Here is a 27,468-nt window from a genome sequence, read left to right as displayed (position 1 = left end):
ATGCCATGGTTGCAACTCACCGTGACATTGCTCATGCAATGGGAGTTGTTAGCAAATTTATGTCTAACCCTGGCAAGCCACATTGGGAAGCAGTGAAATGTAACTTCAGATACTTGAAAGGTACACAAGAAAAGTGTATATGCTATGGAAAGGGTACACTAGAGTTGCAGGGATTTTGTGATTCAGCCATGGCAAGAGATCTTGACACTAGAAAATCTACCAGTGGGTATATTTTTACTTTGGCTGGTGGGGCTATCTCTTGGTGTTCAAGATTGCAAAAAATTGTGGCATTGAGTACTACAGAGGCTGAATATATTTCAGCCACAGAAGCTTCTAAGGAAGCTATTTGGCTTGGCCGTCTGGTCAAGGATTTTGGTCTTTCCTCACATACTCCAGTGCTTGGTTGTGATAGCCAGAGTGCAATATGTCTGGCTAAGAATGCCATGTTCATGCATGTACCAAGCACATAGATGTTCGGTATCACTTTATTCGACAGGCATTGGATGATGGTCTTGTCACACTGACTAAGGTCAAAACCCAAGATAACCCTGTAGATGTTCTCACTAAGTCTCTTGCAAAGGCTCAGCATGAGCATTGCATTCGTTTAGTGGGAGTTGGTTAGCTTTAAGGTACCACTTCGGGCCTTTAAGTGGGAGGTTGTTGGGTGTAAAGTCCCTTCGTCTCCGTGTAAATAGACTTACGGGTGTGAACACACCCTTGATGTACCCTAACATATAAATACATTCTTTTTATTCTTTGTGTACCATCACAACGGTACAACTATCTTTGCATTCACTCACTCGAACTCTCAACTCTGCTCCTCACGCCTCTGTCTCGCACTTCATTGCGCACACTCTCCCCTTCAGCAAGGGGTAGAGAGTATTGAACTTAGCACCACGTGCAATGACAAGATTCCTACAGATAATCTTCCATGAGGAATCACTAAAAGAAACTACATAACCTGCATCATCCAAAGTACCAACAAAGATAAGGCTCTTCGTAAGAGCCAATACATGGCATACGTCATAAAGAGTAAACATGTAACCTTAACCAAACTACAGCTCGACATCACCAATACCAACTATCTCTAGTGTCAGGTTATTACCCATATGGACAAATCCAATAAAAATGTGACAGAAGTGGACCCACTCTCTACAAGGGGTCACATAAAAGAAATCCTGTGAATCTATCAACCAACACTAAGTATATGCTGACATAGCATCCGTTAGCTATAAAGTATCAAGAGAAGAAGCTGCAAGGATGAAATCGTCATCAGAACCAATCTGCAAGACATTAATCTCTTCAATCTTAATACTTGACTTGCTAGGGACATGTTGCGATCATTATTTTGTCATGTACTTTACCTTTGCCCTTTTCCTTGCGCTTATCCTCACACATTTTATGGCATTGTGGCCGAATATGCCCTACTTTTCCACAATAATAACAAGTCAAGGAGAACTTACGGTCACAGGACTTACTGTGAGACTATCCACGTAACTGAGAACGAGACTGCTAAGAGTCTCTCCCACGGCATCCATTACCGCGTCTATCATTATTGCCTCTAACTGTCAAAGCATAAGAGGTGCGAGAAGCGTCAAGAGTGCACCCTCTATACCCTATAACTCTAGCCCATCAGTAGGCATGTTTACACACACAGCAATACGAAATGTATCCCCTAATTTAGGCAATGTAACCAAGAGGAACAAAGGGGGGAGATTGCTCTTGAATTCAATTCCCTGCAAAGACAAGTGGCTGAGAATCTAATGAAACTCATTTAAGTGGACTGACATGAAAGTGACCTTCTTCATACGAAGGTCCATGAGTTGCTTCACCTAATACATCTGAGAAGCGGAGCTTTACTTGTCATAGACATTTTTCCCATAAGACCCATGCGGACTGCCCATCAGGACAACATTATAGAACACCTGCTTAAAGCGGGATAATATGATGGTGGACTTACATAGCTCATCTAATTCAGCCAACTCCTCTGCATCAATACATTCGAGCTTAACACCCTCATGTTTCGAAGGCTTAACCTACATTTTCTACACCAAAACTTGCTGGATTTGGGACTTCCAATAGTTGTAGTTGGTGCCATCCAACTTGTCAATATTAAAGATAGCACTATCATCGGAACCACCAACCATACTAAGACCAAGTAAATGCACAAAAAGGCAAAACAGGTTGTTGTAATAACCTGCAAATCAGCCCCAAAACCACTACCAAATCTAGCTGAAGACGAGGAATTGCTGAACCAAGAAGCTGTCCACAAAGTATGAACAAATGACTGTCAAACGGAAGTGACTGCCCTCGTGAAAACTGCCAAAAAATCTGCAATTACAGTTTGCTATAAGTAAGGTACAGCAGAAAGAAAACCAAGCCAAAACTGAGCTATCATTGAGAGAGGACAAACTAGAACTGCCGGGTGATATCCTGCATCATGCGGGGTATGTAAGAAACTCTAGCAACCAGCATACATAAGACAAGCACCCAAAGCTGTCAACTACAATCTGTTAGTATGGAATACATCAATTGGCATAATGGTCATGCATTTAGTAAGTCTTGGGGTAACGGAAGAGACCAACCAAAGGCACGACTGACTGAGCAAAATCTCAATACAAAGCCAAGACAAGTGTATGCATAACTGACAATGACATGTTGACAAAGGTCGATACTAGTCCAAAACAAGTGTCAACTCAGATCAGCCCTCAAGGCATAAACTACAGACACATAGCATGTAAAGAGAGTGTGTACATAAAGTGAATATTCCACTATGTCAATAATCAAGCTCAACTGCATGACCACGAGTTCTATGTAACATCAAAGTCAGTGAAGCACCTCCCACTGAAACATAGTCAAATGCAGAATGAGCAAGCAAAGCTCAAATACATCATGTACATAGCATCAAACATCCAAGATCCAAGTGTATACATCCAGAGCATCCAAGTTAAAGTAGTCGGCAAAGCGTCCACTGTAACATCCAAGTACGTAACTGACAACCAATGTCAATGTCCAAAGCTCCAAAATAACTCAAATGCAAGTCAAAGGCAAAGCCCAGTGTCCATCAAGCATAGCCAAGACATGAAGCATCCATATCAGACATCTAACATCCAAGCGGAAATGCCTAAGTATCATCAAATGATAAGTGGCATGAATTGTCTCAAGTGAATGCCTACTATACCGAATGAAAGACAATGTCAATCAAAGGGAGCTTCAATCACTACTCAAAAGTATTCCAAAGTCATGACAAAGCATGTAATATGAACCAAAGCATCGGTATATCAACCCAAGTAGTCAATAAGCACCCAAGAAGCAATAGCCATGTAGTTCACTAACAAAATAACCTTCAGCCCTGCTTATTACAGTAGCCAAATCTCTGTCAAACTGAGCAAGAACAATGCTCAAATCAGCTCCAAAATGATCTCCAATCAAAAAGATGACATACTAGTGAGACAATAGGGTTTGCGAGGAGGAACAAGGAGTGAACTCGGCAAACATAGAGAAGAGAAGAGAAGAGACAAGAAATTCTAATGAATGAAATGATGAAGTTTTGAATCATGGAGTGAATGTGATACAAGGGAAAAAGGGTGCTATAGCACAAGGAAGATGATGAAGACAGCCGCTAACCACAAACCGCAATGTCCTCTTGAAGGGGTGTGAGGATAGTGGAGAGGCTGGAGAGAAGAGGTGATGGACTGAATGAATGAGCCGTAAAGAATGAGTGAGAGAATGACCTATAAATAGACAAGAGACTGTCTAGGGTGGCGCTCGGAGGGAGGGCGTCAGCTGTATAGGGTGGCGCCCCACTATGGGCGGCCAGCCCTTTTTTGGGGCTGTCCATTGTGAAACCCTAAGCGCAAAACTGCGGATAAAGGGTTTCTCAACACCCCCTCTTAGGCCCAAAAAGGGGAACAAGAGAAGAGTGAGGTGGAGATGGAATGCTACATGCTGAAGAATGCTCGTGCAACAAATGCCAACGTGTGGATCCCTCTATCCATGAGGCAAAGTCTCACCCCAACTTGCTAAAACAACACAGATTAGGCTCTATAATATTTCCTAGGATGATCATCACCAAATTCTTTCCTAAAACATCTTAAATCTAATGATTTTGAAGGAAAACTCTCAGTTCACCTAGAACACCCAATCAAGATCCATTGAGGACCTACCCTCCTGCTTTCCATTTAAGACAGGTTTCTTAATTATCTAATTATCTATCACAATTAATTCACATAGCCACTAGCTATGTGCATCCATGCAAGAAGGAATACGAAGGCCTCATCACCAAGTCGTAGCTGAATCTCCAAGGCCCCAATCTAAGTAGATCCTCAAGATCCTGGGTATCAATAGGTGAGATGACCGCTACGAGAAAGCCACCCCATCCAAGGGTAGAAGAAGGTAAAAGGCTTCCGCCAGGGTGTGCGAAGGATTGAGTGGTGGATGAGGACAGCCTTTGAAACTAGAGGAATAGGAGCCCCCTCTGAAGTCATAGTAGATGTAGATGCCCCCTCGGAAGGTAAAGAAAGATCATCCCTCTCTGAATCCCCCTCTAAGGTAGATAGGGAATCCAAAAATTCATGGATTACGGACTCCGAAATGTCTAAGGATGAAGGAAGTGTCAACGGTCATGCCGACGAAGGTATCTAGGGCAGTGAAGAACTCCCGAAGCTAGCCTCTCGAACGTGAGTAGGTGAGGATGAAGGGTAGATGAAAGATGGCTTCAGGAAAGACAGAGAAAAACGATGAAAACCCTGAGCACGAGTGATTCTTCTCCTCCCAACCACGCCTAGATAAGTGCTGGCACCTCTCACCCGTATTCCTCTGCCAGCCGTCCACTTTTCTTGAGCTCCTCAATATCATCATTTAAGATTAGATTATCCAAATCACCCAGCTTCTTCCTTAATTTACTTACATGAAAAACTGGATGTATTTCACTACCAGCAGGTAGTTGGAGCTTGTAAGCCAATTCTCCCACCCTTTTAAGTATTATGAAAGGACCACAATACCTTGGTGAAAGCTTTGGACATTGTCCCTTTTTCATAGTTTTAGTTTGTTCAGTCACCTTAAGATAGACCAATTCTCCTTCTTCAAAGGAGATGTCTCTTCAGTGAGGATCTGCATATGCTCTAGCGCGATTTTGAGCTTTTTTAATATTTTCTTGAGCAAATTTTAACATACTATTCATATCCTCCAAAAAATCTTTAGCTGCCTGAACCTTTTCCTTATGCAGTCCTACTGCAAAAGGAGCTCTGGGCTGAAACCCATACACTAACATAAATGGACTATATCCAGTGGAAGAGTGCTTGTCACTGTTATATGCAAACTCTGCTATCGGTAAATACTCTTCCCAATTAGTTTGCCTTTTACTTACATATGCCCTAAGCATATCTTCAAGAATTTGGTTAACCCTTTCAGTTTGCCCATCTGTTTGTGGATGATCCGCCGTACTCATGCTAAGTTTAGTATCCAATTTCCTAAATACCGCACGCCAAAAATGGCTATCAAATTTTCTATCCCGATCAGAAACTATATTTGCCGGAAGGCCATACAATCGGTATATGTTCTCTACGAACAATCTAGCCAATTCTGGTGTTTTAACATCAGTTGAAGTTGGAATGAACCTAGCCATTTTGGTTAACCTATCCACAATCACCCACACAGAGTCGTGCTCCCTCTGTGTTCTAGGTAAAGCAACAATAAAGTCCATGGAGATACTCTCCCATTTTCCCGAAGGAATTTCTAATGGATGGAGAAGTCCTCCCATTTTTAATCTTTCAGCTTTATTAACCTGGCATTTATTACATTTGACCATATAGTCAAGGACGTCCTTATTCATTCCAGGCCAATAGAACTGCCTTTTAATAAGACTATAAGTCTTATTAACTCCTAGATGTCCCGCACTAGGGGTATCATGACACTCAAAGAGTATCTGGCGCCTTATTTCTGTATCTTTCGGGACACATACCCTACCCTTGTAGAGTAAATAACCATTATCAATGGTAAAATTCTTCCACTTGAATCCAGTTTGAGCAACCCCTGATGCTCCATTTCCTTGTTGAACATCCTCAGATATTCCTTCCTCAGTAGAAGCACTTTCATTTGGATCCCCATTTTTTATTGCTTCCCATATGTTGGAATATGCCGGATCAACCTGGCATTTCCCTTTTAAAGATTCAAGCAAATTGGAAGTGAACTGAGTAAAACTCAATTCATTAATGATGGGCATTCTGCTAAGTGCATCAGCTACTATATTATGTTTTCCTTTTCTATATCTTATCTCATAGTCGAACTCTTGGAGGAGTTCGGCCCATCTGGCTTTACGCCCGTGTAAATCCGGTTGATCATTAAGCCACTTAATGCTTTCATGATCCGATAAAATCAAAAGTTTGGCACCATACAAATAGTGCCTCCATTTCTTCATTGCATGTACTATTGCATACAGCTCCCTCTCATAAACAGAATAATTCTGTTTTGCACGATCTAATTTCTTGCTTTCAAAAGCAACTGGTCGACCTTCTTGTAATAAGACCGCGCCTATCGCCTTATCACTGGCATCAGCTTCAACCACAAATGGTTTATTGGGATCCACTATTAATAATACTGGAGCTGTAGCAATAGCTACCTTAAGTTTTTGAAAACTTTCATTTTGATCTGTTCCCCAATTAAAACTTTTCCCTTTCCCTTTAAGTTGGTCTGTCATTGGAACAGCTATTTTGGCATAATCTCGAATGAATCTACGATAAAATCCAGATAAACCTAGGAAGATCTGCAGCTCTTCCAGGTTCCTTGGAGGTGGCCATTCAATAATTGCCCTTACTTTTTCTGGATCCATGTTGATTCCCTCTTTCGAGATAATATGCCCCAAATATTTGACCTCTTGTGCAAAGAATTCACATTTAGTTTTCTTCGCATAAAGAGAATGTGTTCTTAACAGTTGGAATACTAATTGTAAGTGTTCCAAATGTTCTTCTCTTAATTTACTAAAGATCAAGATATCATCCAAGAAGACTACTACAAAATGTCCTAGATAGGGCCGTAAAACACTATTCATCAGCTTCATAAAGGTAGCTGGTGTATTAGTGAGACCAAAAGGCATCACCAAAAAATCATAATGCCCGTATCTAGTACGAAATGCTGTCTTGGAAACATCTTGTGCCTTAATTCTTACTTGGTGATAACCTGATCTTAAATCTATCTTTGTGAAGAATTTTGCACCTTGTAATTGATCAAAAAGATCTTCCATTCTCAGCATAGAAAATTTATTCTTCACCATTATTTTATTAAGTGCTCTATAGTCAACACAAAGTCGCATAGAACCATCTTTTTTCTTTACCAATAAAATTGGTGAAGCCCAAGGTGAATTACTGGGTTGAATAAACCCTTTATCCAGGTAATCCTTAATTTGTCTTTCAACTTCTTGATGCTGTGTTTCACTTAACCTATACGGTGGTTTTGAAATAGGGTGTGTATCCTTATTTATATCAATTGGGTGATTTATATCACCCCTATCTGGTGGAAGACCACTTGGTAAATCAGAAGGAAACACATATTTAAAATTATCTAACAAACTACTCAATTCATTATTAACATTCAACTCACAAACATAAGAAAATTGTTGCTTTATATTACAGAAAGTAAAAGTATTCTGTACAAGAAGAGACCATAGCATATATACCTCACAAACTTCCTTCTTTATCAGCTTCTGAACTTCAGTAGAACACAACAAAGGATTATCAAATACTTCATGTTCACCTTGAATAACAAAAATCTTACCATCCCTTTCAAATTCCAGTGTATTATGGTGATAACTACGTTTTAAGGATGGTTCCAATCCCCATAGCCACTCCCTCCCTAGAGCAATATCAGCTCTTTCCATATTCATTATTTGGAAATCAAGTTTATCTTTATATCCTTGAATCTCAATTTCCAAATTGGATACCATTGTATCCCATATTTTATTGTCTTGGCCTTGCATCATACGAACAACATATTGATGCCCACTGTTTTGTTGGGAAAGTTTCAATTTTTTGACAAGTGCATAATTTATAAAATTATGTGTGGCAGAGTCATCAATCATGACTCTAACCCTTTTTCTAGCTATCAATCCATGTACTCTAAGTAAATCATGTGGCCCAAACGTAGGCTGCCACATAGAAGTTGACATACAACACTTATGTTGTACATCCATGTGCAAGACCTCTAAAGATTTGTACTTTTCATGGCCCTTTAATTCTAAGGTCTACACTACATGGATTTGTTTTTCTTTTCCCTTGCCTTTGTCCTTATCCTTTCCTTTGTCTTCCCCCTTTTTCTTTTGAGGGCAATTCCAAGCAGCATGGTTAGGGGATAGGCAATTGAAACACAACTTTTCTTTTTTGACCTTATCAAAGTCATCAGGACTTAACTTTGGCCTCGTATATGGTTTCTTTTCAAAAGGTTGTTTTTTACCCTTAAAAAATGGCATTTTCCTTTTAAATTTGCCCACAAATTTTGAGGTTTCCAATTCCTTAGACTTGGGCTCCGTATCAGTGAGACTAGTGAGTGTACCTGGACGCATACTATCTTCATGAATTAATGCAAATTTAATTGCCTCTTCCAACGTCTTAGGTAAACTCCGTTTTACATCCTTTTTACAGGCTTTATCTAGTCCCCTAATGAATCCTCTTGTTTTTTTGAATTCATCTATTCCTTCCAATTTGAGGATTATCTCACGATATTCCTCCAGATATGTCAGTAGGGGTCGTCCCTTTTGTCTGACATAATCCCAATCTTCCCAATTTCTTTCCATTTCATTTTCAGGAAGAAATTCTTTCAAAAAGACGGATTCAAATTGAGCCCAGGTTTCAGGTATTTTATTTGCCTCCTTTAAAGTTCGCCACCACTTATATGCTTTGGGCCCCAAAGTTAAACTAGCCTCCAGTGCTTGGAGATGGGGTGGGGTATTTTTTAATTTATGTAAATCTTCCCATTTTTGGAGGAAATTAAAGATTGTGTCTTTATTCCTATCTTTTTCCTCCCCGTAAAATTGAGGTGGTTTCATATCCTTTAGAACTGGATTATCCCTCAATTTATGGTAAGGTTGGGGTTCCTTAGGATCTCGCATAGTCACATCTAAATCTTTCGATGAAGATGGGACATCCAAGGTTTCTATCTTATTTTTATCTCTTTCCAACAATAAAGTTAATTGAGATTTTATTTCAGTGAGTGTTTGAGTTAAAAATTCCATTTGAATCCCCTGAGCTTGCACACGAGCAGTAAGATCATCAAATTGCTCTCGTATAGCAAAAAATTCTTCCCATTGTTCTTCTTGTATTTCTGGTTCATGGGGATCTACCATAGGTTGGTCCCCAGAACTAGAGCTTTCCATTACCCTTTCTTTCCCTTTTTCTGCCATTAATACACTGGAATTGGAAAGCAAAGATAAGAAATTTGCATACAAAGTAAAGTACTTCCCTGATTTTAATGGCAAGCAGTGGTTGCTGGTTTGGAAAGAAATCCGAAGAGTAAGGAACAAATTTTATCGCCCGAACAAAGTCGGTCATGCAGAAAATGGAGCTTCTTTGCAGAACGACTAGTATTCAGCCCCCTTCTTTAATAATCACGCTGGTCATCAATGTCACTTTCCTGAATTTGCTTCCTGCTGAACCTGTACTTGTGATATAAATACAGTCGAGGCTGAAAAGAAGAAGTCCGAACACGCAGTCGACTAATCAAACACGTATCAGAAAAGAACTTCAACTTCAGCCCGTGAAAAGGAGAAGAATGCGTTTTTTGTTGGTGTGTTCATGGAGGGCATTCACAAACAGGCGTGGCCAGGATTCGGTGGCCCACGATCAGCTTACGCGTTTTTTAAACAGGCGTAAAAAAAAATGGCTGCCCTTTCGATACGTTTCGTGACCACAATTACACGTCCCGTTAATTTTTCGTGACGTGTCACGTCACGTCTGACCAGTGGCTTACGGGTCCGTCGACTGTTGTCGACTAAATGAATAGCGGGCACTTGACGTTTGACCAACGACTTTATGATCCGTCGACTGTCGACTGAACAGATTGCGAGCACTTGAGAATCCGTCACTGCCCTTTCGTTGAAGATCTCCAGGAATCCTCACGGCTCTGATACCAATGAAAGATGGCTTCGGGAAAGACAGAGAAAAACGATGAAAACCCTGAGCACGAGTGATTCTTCTCCTCCCAACCACGCCTAGATAAGTGCTGGCACCTCTCACCCGTATTCCTCTGCCAGCCGTCCACTCTTCTTGAGTCCTACTATTCTTGGACTCTCTTACTCTCTAGGCTCCCCTTAACCCTGTTCGGGCGCCCAAGAGCCCGGACGGTCATTCTCGTGCATGTTCCCCTAGATTTACCTTAATGTCACATTAAATGTCACTTTAATGTCACATTCCATATTTATGACCTTAACGTAACATTAAATGTCACTTTTAATGTCACATTAATGTCACAGTAGAGCTCAAACTAAGCAATGAGTGGGTAACAATCACTGCTTCCCAATGAAGCAGACCGGGAAGCCAAAGAAGAGAAAAGAGTTGAGCAGCCACTGTCTCTCGAAGGAGCGGACTGACGAGGAGACGGTATCAAACAATCACTGTCTCTCGATGGAGTGGACTGTAGAACCACGGGCCGTGGTAGCCACTGTACCTGAAAATAGGTGGGAGAAGTCTGTCGTTGGCATTGAGACGATCTCCAGGAGGTCGTAGCACCAATCGATCCTCCATGTACTCAAAAGACTTAGTGCGCATCGGATGCGTCTTATTGCCTTAAGTATAGTACTCTCATAGCCGATGCAGAACGATCTATGTGGCCCAAAAAGGAGAGGCGGCATAAGGAGTGCCTGGTGGAAGACGCGTATACTCCGAGGGAGTGGGGAGCAAAGGTCGAAGTCGACAAGCATCGGTGGTGTGTTCGATGATGCCACAGTACAAGCACCCAGCAGTCTAGTCATCTGTTGGTAAAGAAGCCATGGGTACCAGTGTGCCTTGCTGAAGAAGGAAGAGGTCAACCACGAACCATGAACTGCAATGTCCGCCTCAAGGGCTAGAAGGGCAATGGAAGGGCTAGAAGTGAGCTGCCAATGGGAGAAGGATGCAACCAACAATAAGAGGTTGCAACTAGTAGAAAAACGCAAGTGAGGAGAGAGAAAGACTAAAAACGCAGGCTGCAAGAGAGAGAAAGACTAAAAATCGCATGAAAAACCAGCAGCAGCAGTCAACATACTAAAGTCAGCTCCGAACAGTGTGTGATAGGCTGGAAACAAGCACCAAACTATTGTAGACAGCAATGGCCAGCTTGGACCGCGATGTTCTCTGCGTCTGAGATGTGGTTAGCAAGCTGAAATACCTGAAGTTTGCAAAAAAGAGATTGTTTTTTGAATGGAGAGCAATCAACAACAGTTGCTCTGCTGTAAACAGTTGCAAACTGCGGGTGGAAGGCTGGAAACAGGCACTAGCCTGTAGATGACAGCAAGGGACAGTTGAGACTGCGATGTCTTCCGCAAAAGGGGTGTGGGCAGCAAGTTGAAAACACCTAAAACCTGCAAAAACGAAATTTTGATGCAACGGAAGAAGAAGAGAAGTGGATGTCGGACCCGCCACAGTCTTTGCCGTCACTGGAGTGGAGGATTTTTACTGCTGTGTAAGCAGATCCAGCTCTAATACCATGTCAAAAGATGGCGTACCAACGAGACAGTTGGATTTGCGGGAAGGAACACGGAGTGAACTCGGCAAACATGGAGAAGAGAAGAGAAGAGAGAAGAAACTCTGATGAATGGAATGATGAAGTTCTGAATCATGGAGTGAATGTGATACAAGGGAACAAGGGTGCCGTAGCACAAGGAAGATGATGAAGACAGCCACGAACCACGAACCACAATGTTTTCCTGAAGAGGTGTGAGAGTAGTGGAGAGGCTGGAGAAAAGAGGTAACGGACTGAATGAATCAGCTGTAAAGAATGAGTAAGAGAGTGGCCTATAAACAGGCAAGAGATTGTCTAGGGTGGCGCCTAGAGGGAGGGCGTCAGCTGTCTGGGGTGGCACCCCACTATGGATGCCCAGCCCCTTTTTGGGGCTATCCATTGTGAAACCCTAAACGCAAAAGGCGAAACCCTAAATGCAAAACTACGGGTGAAGGGTTTCTCAAAATGGGTAAGCATCCCCAAATGTATGGGCATCAACCAAGCATGAATGGGCATCATGTATGCATCACCACTAAGCAAGAGGAACTGTATACACAGTCAACGAAGCTGAAGTATGAGCTGCTCCAAGTCAAGTCCAAAGATCAATGCTTAAGTAGCCAAGTTAGTAGGAAGGCTACCAATAAGCCTTAGAAGACAAGGGGAGTTGTTGTGGTAACCAAACAAGAAACAGGCACCATGCTGAAACTCCACGCAGGCTGTTTTTGTGAGCTGAAGCCCCATGCGGTGCTGTTTGAGAGTTTGAGAGGGTAGGGAGGCTCAAGAAGTACCCAATGAAGCCATGGTATAGGCTCAATCAATGGTTGAGGCAACCTAAACTTCAAAATGAAGTTATGGCTATGGCTGCCCTGTAAACTAAACTACTGAGCTGAAAATGAGCTGTGAGATAAGCAATGTGTGACCGGCCTTCCTTTTATTCAAATGTCACTGAAAGAATTAAAAATAAAGTGACACTAATGGGCACCCGCCACCTGCAGTGTACAAGTGTGCTAATACGTGGTGCGGGTACTGTCAGTGTAACTAATACACGAGCGGCTAGGCACAGGCGCCTTTATCCCCAACACGATGATCAACGTTTGGTGTTTTCCTCAACTTCTGCACTCTAACCGGTGGTCACTGCACTTGGGATACGTCTTCAATGGACATTACTCTCCGACACTGCATTGTTCTGCCCTTGGACATTCTATACACTCTTACATTCATTTATAGCATTCATTCACTTCAAAATTTCTTCTCTCTGTGTTTGTCTCTGTGTTTGAGTTTTTAGTTTTTGTGTTTTGTGTTTAGGTTCTAAGTTTTGCTCGTCCCTATCCGAATCTGTGTTTCAGCCTTGGTCATACCTGCTATGTTTCCTTAGTGCAAAACCTAGCATATCTTCACATGGTATTAGAGCCGATGCTCTTCTAAAGAGTATCGTACGTTGATTGTGGAGACTAGTCTTTGTGAAAGACTGACGCGGGACTCGATTCTAACTCATAAAGTCTCAAGCACCTTCTTCTATGGATCCTCTTAACGCCCTATCAAGCTTCTCTATCATTGGAGGCTCTGAGAAAACATTATGGTCTCAAGGAGGAGATAGACACACGTTAACCTTGACCATCTTAATCTTCTCGTTTTGGTCATCCTATAGATAAAGAGTTTGAGGAGTACTTGCACGTCACGTACAATTCAATTTATACTCCTCCAACGAGTGCTACTACTCCGTCTAGACCGATTGGTGGGATTGGCCATCTCTCTGATCTTGGAGGGATTATGACATTCAACATGTCTGGCGATCCATCTCCACCAAGCCTTGTGTCATGTTTGTATAACCCTTTTGAGTAGTATGAGCCGAAACCTTCTCCCATTTCTTCTTTTGTTGTGTAGGATCCGGATGATCTCCAGTGTGTTAACTTTAATAGAGGAGGCTCTCGAAGCAAACACCCTTCATCAGGTATATCTCTACCATCTATTTCATTTGAGCACGTAAACCATACTTCTCAACTCCCTCCCATCCCGCCACTATCTTCTTCACATTTTAATCTACTCGCATCTTCATTCCCAAATCTTGGATTACATTCCACTTCCGCTTAAAGCACACTGGGGGTTGGATCTTCCATCTCCGCTCCTAGCACTTTCTCTTTCTCCATCCCACCATCTATCAACCCTCCATTCACTCCATCTCTTGGTGCATCCTTAGGGGGAATGCCACCCTTTAACGTTGTACCTTCCATATACCACCACTTTACCACATTATTCCACTTTGGGACAATTGTGATGGGCATCCCCCTCACTACCCCCGTATGCTCACAAACCCCCCACACGCCCTTTCAAACACAAGGATATCCATACTCTACTTATGGATTGTCGTCTCACATCCGTTGGGTTACTGCTACACACGGATTTCCATCCTCTGCTCCCTGTGTCCCTATCCCTCCACCATGGGCTGCTCAGGCAGTTACCATGTCCTTACCCATGCCCACATTTGGATCCGATATACTCATTTCTCATATGCATGGTGGGCACTCTTGGATTACTTTCCAGGTGTATTCCACTCCACCTCCATATTCTCCCTATTCACCCTACCTCCATTACACACCTCCATCTCCTAGAACTACCACTCCTATTACAACGGCCAAGAATGCCTTCACGGATAGGACATGTTTTAACGGGTTGAATTTCACCACTTGGTCAAACTTTATGCAACAAGCGCTTGAGTCTCAAGAACTTTGGGACCTTGCCATTGGTATCAAGAGCCTATGCCTAAACCCTCGATTAGCTCACCCTGATCACATCCGTCAATGGAAAGCCCGCAATGCCACAACCAATGTTGAGTTAATGCAAGGGTTGCTTCCTGAATTTCACTCTCAATTACAGATTTTTCACTCACATCTAAGCGTTGGAGTCATCTCATTGACCACTATACGGCACAAGATCACACTCCACATATCAATCTCGATTTTGAGCTTCAAGAGTTTTCCATTAAAAAGGGGGATGATTTGAAAGTCAAGTTGGCCAAGTATCGGCACTTTCTAGCCAAGTTTGCCATTATTGGCTCCCCAAAGTCAAACAACAATCAATTCACATTCTTCTTGAACAAGTTACCCGACGAATACTTCCATTTTATCCAACACATTATCTCACTACGTAGATTACCGACCTTCTACGAGTTTGAGTGCCAGTTCTTGCGTTACGCGAGACTGCATGATCAAATCCACAAGAAGTCCTCCACACACATCCATTCAAAGGGGTGAGGGTTGGTTTTGGTTGCCTCTTCTTCAGGAGGGAAAACCACTAGTGGCAAGAACTCGCAAGATGCGAACTTCGAAGGCAAGCCAAAACAAGGGTGACACCACTTTCTCTAATGGAAACAAAGAAATATGACCCCTTTGACAGCAAATTCCTAAGAAAAATAGGTTTTGCACACAATGTCAAAAGTCAAGCCATGTGGACCAAGAGTATCATAGCAAGGCCTAAGGTCTTCCACCTAGAAAACCACAACAGACTACTGCAACTGTCTCCATTTTAGCTAGCTAGTCCAATGGACCTACACCTCCCGCTACTGCACCATCTGCTCCATTTGCCCCAATGGCCTCTAAACATGTGACACGCGAACAACCTCAACAGCCTATATTCTTCACTACTCTTTAAGGCTTAGTTGATTGGTCTACTAGTGGCTCGCCTATTACACTTTACACATCCATTCCTAGGACATCCACTACACATTCTAGAACCACTTCCCCACCTCGTTGTAAGCGATGGTGGCCAAACACTTAGCCTTTCCCTTTTTAGACTTTCGTTGCATACTTACATACTCATTGCATTGCAATTAGCTTTGCTTTCTCTTATTTTCAGCTTTGTTTTTTAAGCACCTCACTACTCACCTTTATGCTTGCAAATTTTGATCTCTTTTGCAGGGTTTTGTATTTTCGTGTAGGACTAACATACAAGCTTGCACTAGTCCTTCCTACTGTTGGAGATAGGAGATGCGCATTATTCTTTTCATGGTTCCATCTACCTGGAGTCTTGCTCTTCTTTCAGCATGGAGGCTTCCCCTCCCGTGCATATTGTGTAGCATCTCTCTTGATGCTATCATGGCCGTGACTTCTATCCTTGCTCTTCCAATAGGGATGCCTCATCATCTTCATCCACATGGTTCTCGGCACCACATGAAGACCGACATCCTCAGACTCCTCTTCCTTCTTCGACATCGATATCCAAATTGAGAGGGGATTCCTACCCTTCTTGGTCTTCTATAGGTGTTGGCACTTGTCTTCGACATCTGTCTTCCCCCCCCTATTGTACATTCCCCTATGCATTACATGATTTCATCATCTTTGTACTAGGGCGCTTGGGCAAGTAAACAATTTCCCCATGAGGGACACTCTCCAAGTGACACTTACTACATGAACATTCTTTAGCATGTAGCATACTAGGCATCCCATTGTGCAAAGCGCCACTGGGGACGGATTCTAAGTTGTTTCCACTGGCAAATAACACCATCATCCTTCTTCCCATGATGCTTCGTCACCTTTCCCTCATCATTGACATCCTCGAGTAGGTGGGTAAGCTTGTACTATTTTGTGATGTGTACCATCCCTACTCCCATCTTCTGGGTCACTGTTACTTAATCAGCCACCACCCCTAAAATTAACTTTCCACCAATTTTTTTAAAAAAAACTTAAATGTGGTTCCAACACCCCTAAAATTAACTTCCCACCATGTTTTTTTTTTAAAGTTCAATGTGGTTCCATACGCCCTTGTAGGACTTGGTAGGCCACTGGGCAAATGACGAGCAATGTCCTGTCCTCTCTAGTCTTGGTAGGCCACTAGGCAACCAATGTGCACCCTTTGTCCAAATAGAAAATTGTATAGGAAACTATATACTAGATGCGCATAAATTAGGTGCGTAGTAATATAATTCAATGTCTGAAAGATGAAAGAAAATTTGCACTTATGATTTTTGCATTGCTTAGAATAAAGTTTTCAGAAAAACAATCAGCATTGCACTTGGGACATAGCTAAATGAAAATTGATATTTCTAGATACGTTGAAAGTTACAATGAACTCCAAAGGCTTGTCTTATCTCTGGGACGCCTTGGGGTAAACATTGTTGGCCTTCCCTTTTAGGCTGAATTTTAGGCCTAAGCAGTGGTGTTGAGTTAAAACACGCTTTACAGCTAATTAGCATAGGACTTGGTAGGCCACTGGGTAAATGACGCGAGCAATGCCCTGTCCTCTCTGGGTTGACTACTTGGATTCCCTTGGTAAGATAACCATCACCTCAATAGTCTTGGTAGGCCACTAGGCAGCCAATGTGAACCCTTTGTCCAATGCCCTAGCTTCTTTGGGGTGGGACGCCTTGGGGTAAACATTGTTGGCCTTCCCTTTTAGGCTAAATTTTAGGCCTAAGCGAGGGTGTTGAGTTAAAACACGCTTTACAGCTAATTAGCATTTTTAAACATCCCCAAAACACGCTTAATGAGAAACACAAATTTGGTGTGTGGTTCAAGAAAGTTTCAATGGTCCCCCAAAACTCTAATTTTTAGGGCACTCTTCAACAACTAAAAATAGACAGGCTACCCATCATTCAACCTTACCTCTTTAGTATCAGGGAGAGAACCAGGGAGAGAGAAAGAGGAGAGAGAAAGACTGTAGGAAGAGAGAAAATAAGAGTGACGAGGAGAGAGAAAGACTAGAATTGGAGGAGAAAGACAGGAAAGATGAAGAAGCCATGGAAGCTTAGAGCAAGAAGGGAGAGAAAGATTGTAAATGTATTGATTTGTCAAAAGATGTGAAAATTTACAACTTCTCTCCTTATATACCAGTGTCTATGTGACATGGCATATTATTAGCATTCTAACTATTCCCAGCTTCTTACAATCCATCCCTTCTCAAAAGTTTTTGTCCTCAAAAACAAACCTAGAAAGAACTAAAGAAGAGATGGATAGAACAGAGTACTACTCTGTTTTACAGCTTTACAAATGGGAAATGAATGAAGAATTATCATTACAAGGGCTGAATTTGAAGAACGGAAAGAGGACCCCACTATATACATGATTTGAAGAACTTCAGAAGCAATTGGAGCCATAGAATCTTCAACAAATAGTTCCAGAAGAAAGTAGACAGCTTGCTGAAATAACAGTCCCTGCTGGACCAAATCTGCCATAACTTTTGATAGAAGTGTCCAAATGAGATGTACCACATATCAAAACGAAGCTCTTGAAGAGTACTTTAAGCTCATGTAGATAGCTCAATTCTGAAAATGAAGCACGACAAAAACTGTTCAAAAACAGCGTGCTGTCCTGAACCAGACTGCATCAATACTAGCTCCATAAGCAATAGGCTTCAGCCACCAATGTATCCCTCAAGTATGGATACTCATCCAATATTGAATCAGGTCTCCAAGAAGCCTCTTCAGAGGGTAAACCTCTCCATTTAATCAAATATTCCACAATAGAACGTGATCGAAGCTTCTTTTCACGCTGACCTATAACAGCCTCTGGGATGTACTGAACAAGACCATCTTCATCAATAGGTGGCAGCTCATCAACTAAATCCACTGGATCACCATAATAGGGCTTGAGCTCACTAACATGGAAGACGTTATGAATCTTTGTAGAAAAGGGAAGCTCTAGTCTGTATGCCAAATCTCCAATCCGCTTAAGGATCCTATAAGAGCCATAGAATCTGTGAGCAAGCTTATTACTGGATCCATCTTTCAATGTAGAGTGCTTGGATTTAGGCACCTTCAACAAAACCAGCTCTCCTTCCTGGAACTCTAAAGGCCTCCTCTTCTCATCAGCATACATCTTCATCTGATCTTGAGCCTTCCTTAGATTCACCTTGCATTGCTGAAGAAGGGTCTGCATTCTTTCCAACTCTTCCTTCCCATGAGGGTTGATCTGTTCATTAAAAATGACTGTGATTAAGGGCACCTTGTAACCATACAAAGCCTCAAAGGGTGAAACTCCTATGCTCGCATGAGTGAAATTATTATAAGCAAACTCAGCCAGGTGTAACCAAGAATCCCATGAGGTTTGGACATCATAGCAAAAATGGCGAAGATAAGTCTCCAACCATTTATTAACTCTCTCTGTCTGTCCATCAGTTTGGGGATGATAAGCCGTAGATGGAGCCAACTTAGTACCCATAGATGTAAATACCGCTTGCCAAAAGTTACTCATAAACTTTGAGTCCCTATCATGGACAATCACCTGCGGTAATCCATGTAATCTGAAAATATGCTCCATAAACTGGTTGGCCACTTGAGAAGCAATAAACTAAATTTTTGTTGGGATAAAATGAGCTGCTTTGGTGAGTCTGTCAACCACCACATAAATACTATTCCACCCCTTCTCGGTAGTAGGTAAGCCAGTGATAAAGTCCATAGTAATATGAGTCCATTTACCCGTAGGAATAGGAAATGGCTGCAACAAAGCTCCTGGCTTATGGGTGCTATCCTTATTTTGCTGACAAGGCATACACTTCATAACGAAGTCCTTGACATCTTTCCACAGTCCTTTCCAATAAAAGCTCTTGCTGATCCTGTCATAAGTCTTGAAAACTCCCAAATGTCCAGCTAAAGGCGAAGAATGCAACTCCTCCATAATTTTTCGCTTGAAAGAAGAAGTAGAGGGAATAACAATCTTGCCCTTCCACCAAATAAGACCATTTTTAAGCTGGTAATGTGAGTTTTCTTCCATAAGACCTTGCTGTAATTTCTGAAAGATTTGGCTGAATTCCTCATCTAAGAGATATACCTCTTGTAGCTCTTCAATCCAATCACTATGTAATTCTGTCATGGCTGATTGATTGCAGGCCCACATACGAGAGAGAGAATCAGCCACTAAGTTATCTTTGCCCCTTGTATGAGTGATGTCAAAGTCATAATTTTGTAATGTTGCTACCCATCGTCTTTGCTTTGGAGTGAGATTTGACTGAGTAAGAAAATACTTGAGTACCCGATGATCACTATGTACTCTGAACCGGCTGCCATATAAGTAATGGTGCCATTTCTTGATTGCATGCAGAATAGCCAACATTTCCTGGTCATAAACATTCATGGCCATCTCCTTATCAGTAAGCTTACGGCTTTCAAATGCAATTACTCCATGCTCCTGAAGCAAAACAGCCCCAATGCCACGGCCACTTGCATCACACTGTATAGTAAACTCTTTAGAGAAATCCGGGCATACAAGAATAGGAGCAGAGGTAAGTAATTCCTTTAACTGGTTGAAGCTGCTATCTGCAAGAGCATCCCAAAAGAAAGCCTCTTTCTTCAACCTGTCAGTTAAAGGGGCTGCAATTGCCGCATAATGCTTTATAAATCTGCGATAAAATGAAGATAGACCAAGAAATCCTCTAAGAGAGGCAGTAGTAGGCGTTGGCCAATCTTTTATACATTGCACCTTCTTGGGATCAGCCTGTATTCCTTTTTCACTGACTATATGTCCCAAGTATTCCACTTCAGTCTGCATGAAAGAACACTTCTTCTCCTTAGCAAAAAGCCTATGATGTCTCAACACATCAAAAACCCTCCTCATATGCGACAAATGATCCCGAAAAGTCTTGCTGTAGATCAAAATGTCGTCAAAGAACACCAAGACAAACTGAAAGAGGAAAGGTTGCAGAATCTTATTCATCAGGCTTTAAAAGGTAGCTGGAGCGTTTGTAAGGCCAAATGGCATCACCAAGAAATGGTAGAGCCCACGATCAATCCTAAAAGCAGTCTTGACCTCATCACCCTCTCTCATGCGAATCTGATGATACCCTGATCTCAAATCAATCTTCATGAAGAATCGAGCCCCCTTAAGCTCATCAAGCAAATCATCTATCCTGGGTATAGGATACCTGTTCTTCACTGTTATCTTATTGAGATCTCTGTAGTCAATGCACATTCTGAAAGATCCATCTTTCTTTTTGACTAACAGGACTGGGGATGCATATGGTGAAGAACTTGGTTCAATAAATCCCATTTCAAGAAGCTCTTTGATTTGCTTAGCTACTTCCTCTCATTCACATTTTGATAGTCTGTAAGGTGGCTTATTGATTGTCTTTGAGTTGGGTTCCAAATCAATGGGGTGATCCACCGCTCTCTTAGGAGGCAATGAAGTAGGTACTTCAAATAAATCTCTATACTCCTCAAGAAGAGCTGTCAAGGCTGGATGGTTTGCTGAATTATTGGGCTGATCCTGTGTTTCTTTGTTCAAATGCAATACAAATATCTGTGAGCGCTTTTTGTACTCTTTCTTGAGTTGTTGAATGGTGATAAGCTGAAAATCAGATCTACTAGGGATTCCCTGTAAACGGATGAGCTGTCCATTGGAGAAAAACTCCATATATAACTGTGAGAAATCCATAGTAATCCTGCCTAAGGTCATCAACCAATCACAACCAAGTACAATATCTATGGGCCCCATTTCCAAAGTGATCAGGTTTACTTTGACTTCAAAATTTTCAGCCCTCTGCAAAGAAACCTGTGGGCAAATCTGCGTGCTGGTTTCCTCTTCACCATTAGCCACTTGTACTCGAATGGGCTGCTGTAAGTTGGTGGGAACACAATTCAACTTGTACATAATAGATTTATTGACAAAACTGTGAGTACTACCACTATCTATCAAGATGAACACTGGCTTTCCACATATGCTTCCCTTCATACGAAGTGTATTAGGGCTCTTAGATCCCGTTCAAGCATCCATAGAGATAGAACAATTAGTGGCAGCAAGCAACTCATTACAAAATCCACCAGGATCAAATGGAACATCTCCGCCTGGATCAAAAGGAAAAGAGTCAGATGGATCATAGAAGTACTCCTGTCCACCATCATCCTCGAAATCTTCATTTTCAGCATTGATTGTGACTGCATTAACTTCATCTATGTCATTTTCAAAGTCCTCAAGAACTAGCATACTCTGAAACTTTGGCTTGGCATTTTTGTATACACACTTTGAAGCATGGTCAGGAGTATACTTTTCTCCACACTTGAAGCATAAGCCTTTATCCTTTCTTTCCTTGTAAAAATGGGAATATTTCTGGAATTTGTATTGGCTGAAGTAGACTTAGGCTTATTGTCACCTTGCTTAAATTCAACCTTTGGACTGTTTGCTGTCCTGAAATTGCTTTGAAGCCTAGAAGCATTAAATGGAGGATAAGTTGGTATCCGTAAGCTCCCACTAGGCATATGATTGCTGCCATAATTGTTACCAACTTGCCCTTGCTTTAAAACTGTCCTTGGCTGTCCATAACTTGGCTGAAATGAAGACTCTTTCCTATACTTCCTTCCATAGCGCTCTGCAAGCTCAATAGCCTTGAAAAGTGAAGTAGGATTCTGCGCCATAACATCAGCTGACAAGGATAGTTCTAAACCATACATAAACTTGTGTAACTTGGCCTCATCACTGATGTTTTCCACATACATGGTCAAGTTGAGGAATTGGTTTGTATATTCTCTTACACTTAGGCCCCTTTGTTCCAAACCATACCATCTTCGTTCTAACTTCTCTTTTTCAAGAGGTGAAACAAAGACTTCCGCAATAAGTGCCTTGAAAGCTTCCCAATTCTCAATAAGTACATTCTCTTTCTTAATATACCTCCACCAGGTGTGGGCAAATCCTTCTAAGTACAAAGAGGCAAAGTGTATCTTCATAACATCAGTTTTAGGAAATATACCAAAATAAGACTCCATCTTAGAGGTCAATTCCTCTAGTTCTGATGGTGAAGAAGACTGGCCATTGAATTTGGATAAAACAATTTTGTCCTTGAATTCTCTATCATGAAAGGGTTGCTGTCCCAAAACTGGCTGATTAGGATTTCCAAGTACAAAACCTCCAAATTGAGACTGATATCTTCCAACAGGTGGCTGAGAATTACCATGTAATCTTCCTGTTGGTAAAGCACCCCTAGAATGCTGAGTATGTAGTCCAGAAGCTTGAGTATTGGCTCCGTTCAAACTGCCAAATAGTCATCATGCCTTTGTGAAGCTTCTCCTACTTCATACTGACTATTTGGAATACCTCTTCTTCCAATGATTCCATCTCCATGACCATTTTGGTTGGATGGCTGAAGTGGGACTGAAGGGTCTTCATACTAACTATTTGGAATACCTCTTCTTCCAATGATTCCATCTCCATGACCATTTTGGTTGGATGGCTGAAGTGGGACTGAAGGGTCACTGTTTGAACAAGCCTTCTCATTGGCTTCTTTTGATCCCGTTTGTGACTGCATTAATTGAGAAAATTTTGCCATAAGTTGAGCATTAGATTCTACTAATTTATCAATGGAAGCATTGGTTCGAGTAGTTGATTCCATCATCTTCTCAACAGTAGACTTCGTTTGATCATGAGATAGAATCATCTGCTCCATTGCTGTCAAAAGGACCTCATGACGTTCCCTATGTCTTAGTTCATGGAGACACAGAGTATCATTGAGTATATTGATCTCTCCTTGTTGTTGAAGCTCTTCAGGGTTCTCTTGAAGTGTGCTTTCCATCATGGAATCCCTGATTTGCTGTGCATAATCCTCCTGGACCTTATTTTTGCCTTTATGTCCTGCCATACTAGTGCAGTCCTGCAGTACCCCCTGTCAGTAAAATGGCTATAACTTTGGCTAGAAAACTCCGATTGCAAAATTTTTTTGTGCGAATCGAAGCTAACAATGCCCTCTTCGAGATGAGCTATAGCACACTATAACAGGTTTAGGACAGAAAATTCTGTAATTGAATTTCAGAGTCTGAACTGTCCAGTCCTGCACCCTGTTTAGACCTGTAAGTGCCCTGTTTTGACCCTGTAATGCAAGAGAGTAACCTCAAATGGCTACCAAACCCTGCAAAGGGGTATATAGGACCTGTGGGTACCCTGTAGTACCTGCATCTGTGCTTCAGTATCAAAGGGTGTACCTGTATCCACCTGTAAATACCCTGTGGGTAACCTGTAAATGCCCTGTTTTACCCTGTTTTAATCCAGTAGGTACTTGAGTCATTGGAAAATCTTCAATCTTCAATTCTCCACTCGTTGTACCTGTGTGAGGGATAAAACGGCAGGACGGGCTCCCTACACGGGCTCCGAATCACCGGGAGGTGGGCAAAGTTCCCCCCGGGTCGGTTGGTTGCACCCCTTCGGGATCTTCGATAGTGAGGGAGGGTCACCTCTCTTTTGTCCCACTATCTCCCCCGGCATCCACCTTTTTCCTCGGTGGGAATATCAACATGGCAGAGGCTAGTGTGCTAAGCAATCAGCATGATATGCAATTGAAAAATATTCATTCAGCTTTTCATGAGATGCAATTGATTGAGATAAGAAAACTTGAGATGGGAGAAGGGTTTTACCTATGCAATTCAGTGACTCACTGATTGCTAGTAATTACCCTTTTACAATTTTCCAATTTAGGCAAAAGAGAATCAACCAATCAATTGGATTAGAGTAAACAAAAGCATCAATCAATGTATTCAGTCAATAAGATTCAAATGTTATGCTGAAATCTCAGATTGAGGCCTTTAATTCACTGATTGAAGCTAATATGCATTAGGCAAACATTGCATTCATGAGTAGGTGAATTCAAGCAAAGGTTGGCTGAGAATTTGATGAAAATGTTCAATTCTTTAATCTCTCAATCAAATGGCTTAAGCTCAGCAATTGGATTAATGAGAGAGATTAAAAATTGAAGAGAAATACCTTGACATGGCTGAAAATAACTTGCCAAATGCTTGATAGGGCTCCCGGTTGTCCAATGTTAGCAAAATAATCCATAAGGCTTGCTTATCTGATGGTTGAGACCAATCTTGAAGCTTCAAATGCTTGAAATTGAAGCATTAAACCCGTTTCCCCCAAATTTTTGCTCCATAGAAGCTCTTGATCCTCAATCTTTAGCCATCCCGTGCTTAATCCTTGCAATTTGTTGAAGAATCCTTGCTGAAATGATTCCACGGGCCAAAAGGATGAAGAAACTTCAAGAAATTGTCAAGAAATGGAAGCTTGAGCTGAAGCTTTCATGGCTGCCCATGGACTGTTCACCTAGGGTTCAAGAGAGGCTGAGGAATTATGAATGGAGCTGAATCTTCCCTTGTTGCTGAAGATTTCTCTTGCCAAGGACCAAGGAAAGTGTCAGGAGCTGGAGATGAGACAGGCTGAGCAGGGGCAGGGCTGGAATCAGCCCGAAAATTGCGCCGCAATTTTCGGGGCTGTTCCTGGCCTGTATGCTTGCTCAATCTTGAGCAAGCTGGTGCTCAACTTGAAGCTCTTGCTGAATAGATTCTATTCCAGGTGATTGTTGGTCAGGAAGATCAGAGATAAGAGAGATATGAGCAAATCTTGGGGCTGAACCTCCATGGAACCTGCAGGAATTTCCAGGAAAGGGGAAAGAGAAACCCCTCTTTTCCAAGTAACCACAGTTTGTTCTCAAACTAAGCCCGGTTAACCATCCTTTACCCTAGTTACCTTCAATTTTGCATAAAATTTGGTGACGTCCAACCATTTAAGCCTTTACCCGCCATATCTGACCTTGGATATCTCCAGATGTAGTCATTTGCTAACTGTAGTTGTCCTGGAGCACTCCACTAGTCACTGTCTTGTACCATTTTTGTCTGAAATTGGTTTTGAAAAAGAAAAATAGGAGTGAAAATGGAAGAAAATAATGGATCAAAGACTGAAGCTCTGATACCACTTGTCAGGGAGAGAACCAGGGAGAGAGAAAGAGGAGAGAGAAATACTGCAGAGGAGAGAGAAAGACTACAGGAAGAGAGAGAATAAGAGTGACGAGGAGAGAGAAATACTAGAATTGGAGAGAGAAAGACAGGAAAGATGAAGAAGCCATGGAAGCTTAGAGCAAGAAGGGAGAGAAAGATTGTAAATGTATTGATTTGTCAAAAGATGTGAAAAATTACAACTTCTCTCCTTATATACCAGTGTCTATGTGACATGGCATATTATTAGCATTCTAACTATTCCCAGCTTCTTACATTTAGTGTAGGCTCTCACTCCTTTGCTGCATTTGATCCATATAACATCGCCAACCCACAAACTCCCTCCTCTTTCATGTGTTCAACTCTCCATCAGCCAAGCGATAGGTGGTAGCCCTCCCTCATCATCAAGTGTCAGCCTTGCAATCTATGTTCAACCTTTTCACCCCCAAGAGGTAGCTAGCAAACATCTTGTGTTTCCTCCGTCTCCGGTGGATGTCACTCTCCAACACTACATTGCTCTTCCCTTGGATATTCTGTACACTCTTACATTCATTTACAACATTCATTCACTTCAAAGTTTCTTCTATGTTTGTCTCTGTGTTTGAGTTTTGGGTTTTTGAGTTTGCGTTTAGGGTTTGAGTTTTACTTGTTTCTGTCTGAGTCTTTGTGTTTCAGTCTTGGTCATACATGTTGTGTTTCCTCAGTGCAAACTCTAGAATATCTTCATAGTCATATGTAGTATAGCGCAGTAGTTTCTATTCCCACATGACAAATCAAATATCTCATTTTAGTTCCTCTAGGTATTTGCTGAAACTCGTCAATTGACCTCCAAGAAAGGATGGATGAGGATTGGAATAATAGAAGTTGAAAGAGTATCTCCAATTCTCTACTATCCTTAAGTTTTAAAAAGTTAGGAGTCTCCACTCTGGCTCAAGTAGAACACCATACCCAAAGGTGTGCATGTGAACTATAGAAAATAGATCCACATAGTCCACCGTACCAAAACATGAGAGCATTGCCATGCCCCCTATCACTCCTTGCATGCCCCTCTCTGTTGAAGCAATGTGAAGGATCCTCTTATGGAGGGAACTCCTTGAACATTGTGGCCTTCAAAGTTATTGGCCCCTTGTGAATATCAGTGACAACAACACTTAATGTAGAACTACAAACATCTTCTTCTTAGACTTCTTGCCTTTCTTGGACTTCTTTGATGCTCCTTTTTGAGGCAATAGATCCACTTTGTCTTCTCCATAAAAGAAGAAGCCAATGCTCCTTCTCAAGTCTCCATGTTTTATTATTGCATATTAAACAAAAATCCTCAACTGAGAAGGACCCTCTCACCAAGGTTTTTTCTTTTTTTTAATGGAAAAACAAATCTAAGTGCAACTGATCAATTTTTCTATCATGAAACAAGCATGCAATGATATATAAAAGTATTAGTAATCAATTCCAATCCACCAAAAATTCTTTGATTCTGCTCGAAATCAAATAGACCACAGAACCCAATATCTGAAAGACAACTGCATAATCTGTGAATGGCTATTATATCAACCATAGACCTACATAATCTGTAAAAAGACACCCCTGCAAATCAGAGGCAAAGCAAAGCAGACCAGTTGTACAGGAACTCCCAAAATATCACAACAGTCCTCGCACACAGCCCACAAAATTGTACACAAATATACCAGATAGTATGTGCAATGTTCATCTCACTGGCAAGCACTGTATACAAACATTTTTCGTAATCAAACAGAGGGATGATATTTATGTCTGCAGAGTGTATACTTGGTTGTATTACACAGGTGCCTCAAGAGGGGACACAGATCTTCAGGGCTGCTTCACGAACTAGAAAGAGCTTAGACAGGTCCAGGTGAAGTGAGACAATAACATACGCCTACTTTCCTACACTTCAGTACATGATGAGGCATGACAATCTCCTTCAAAAAGTGGTCCATATATAAGTAGAAAGCTACACAGAATATAAAACGATGGGTTTTTGATCCTGCAGTCTTAAATACGTGCACTCTAGTTTAAAATACTTCATTGGCTTTGACTTTGAAAAGTGGATGCCCGTGCAGTCTCAGTCATATCAGCTTGGAAATGGCAGA

The 27,468-nt window shown here is 41.7% G+C and overlaps 1 protein-coding gene across 4 annotated transcripts in view; it reads right to left on the bottom strand.

Moving 5' to 3' along the window:
- LOC148015807 (BRCA1-A complex subunit BRE-like protein) overlaps nt 1-27,468 on the bottom strand; it is a 113,913-nt gene that overhangs the window by 34,974 nt on the left and 51,471 nt on the right. The gene's annotated exons all lie outside the window — the stretch shown is intronic.

The sequence above is a fragment of the Lygodium microphyllum genome, chromosome 23 (assembly GCF_053477565.2).
Source record: "Lygodium microphyllum isolate KBCC chromosome 23, Lygodium_microphyllum_v1.1.10, whole genome shotgun sequence".
Lineage (NCBI taxonomy): Eukaryota > Viridiplantae > Streptophyta > Polypodiopsida > Schizaeales > Lygodiaceae > Lygodium > Lygodium microphyllum.
Note: the sequence above shows the minus strand (reverse complement) of the source record. Positions and strands in the feature narration are given on the sequence as shown.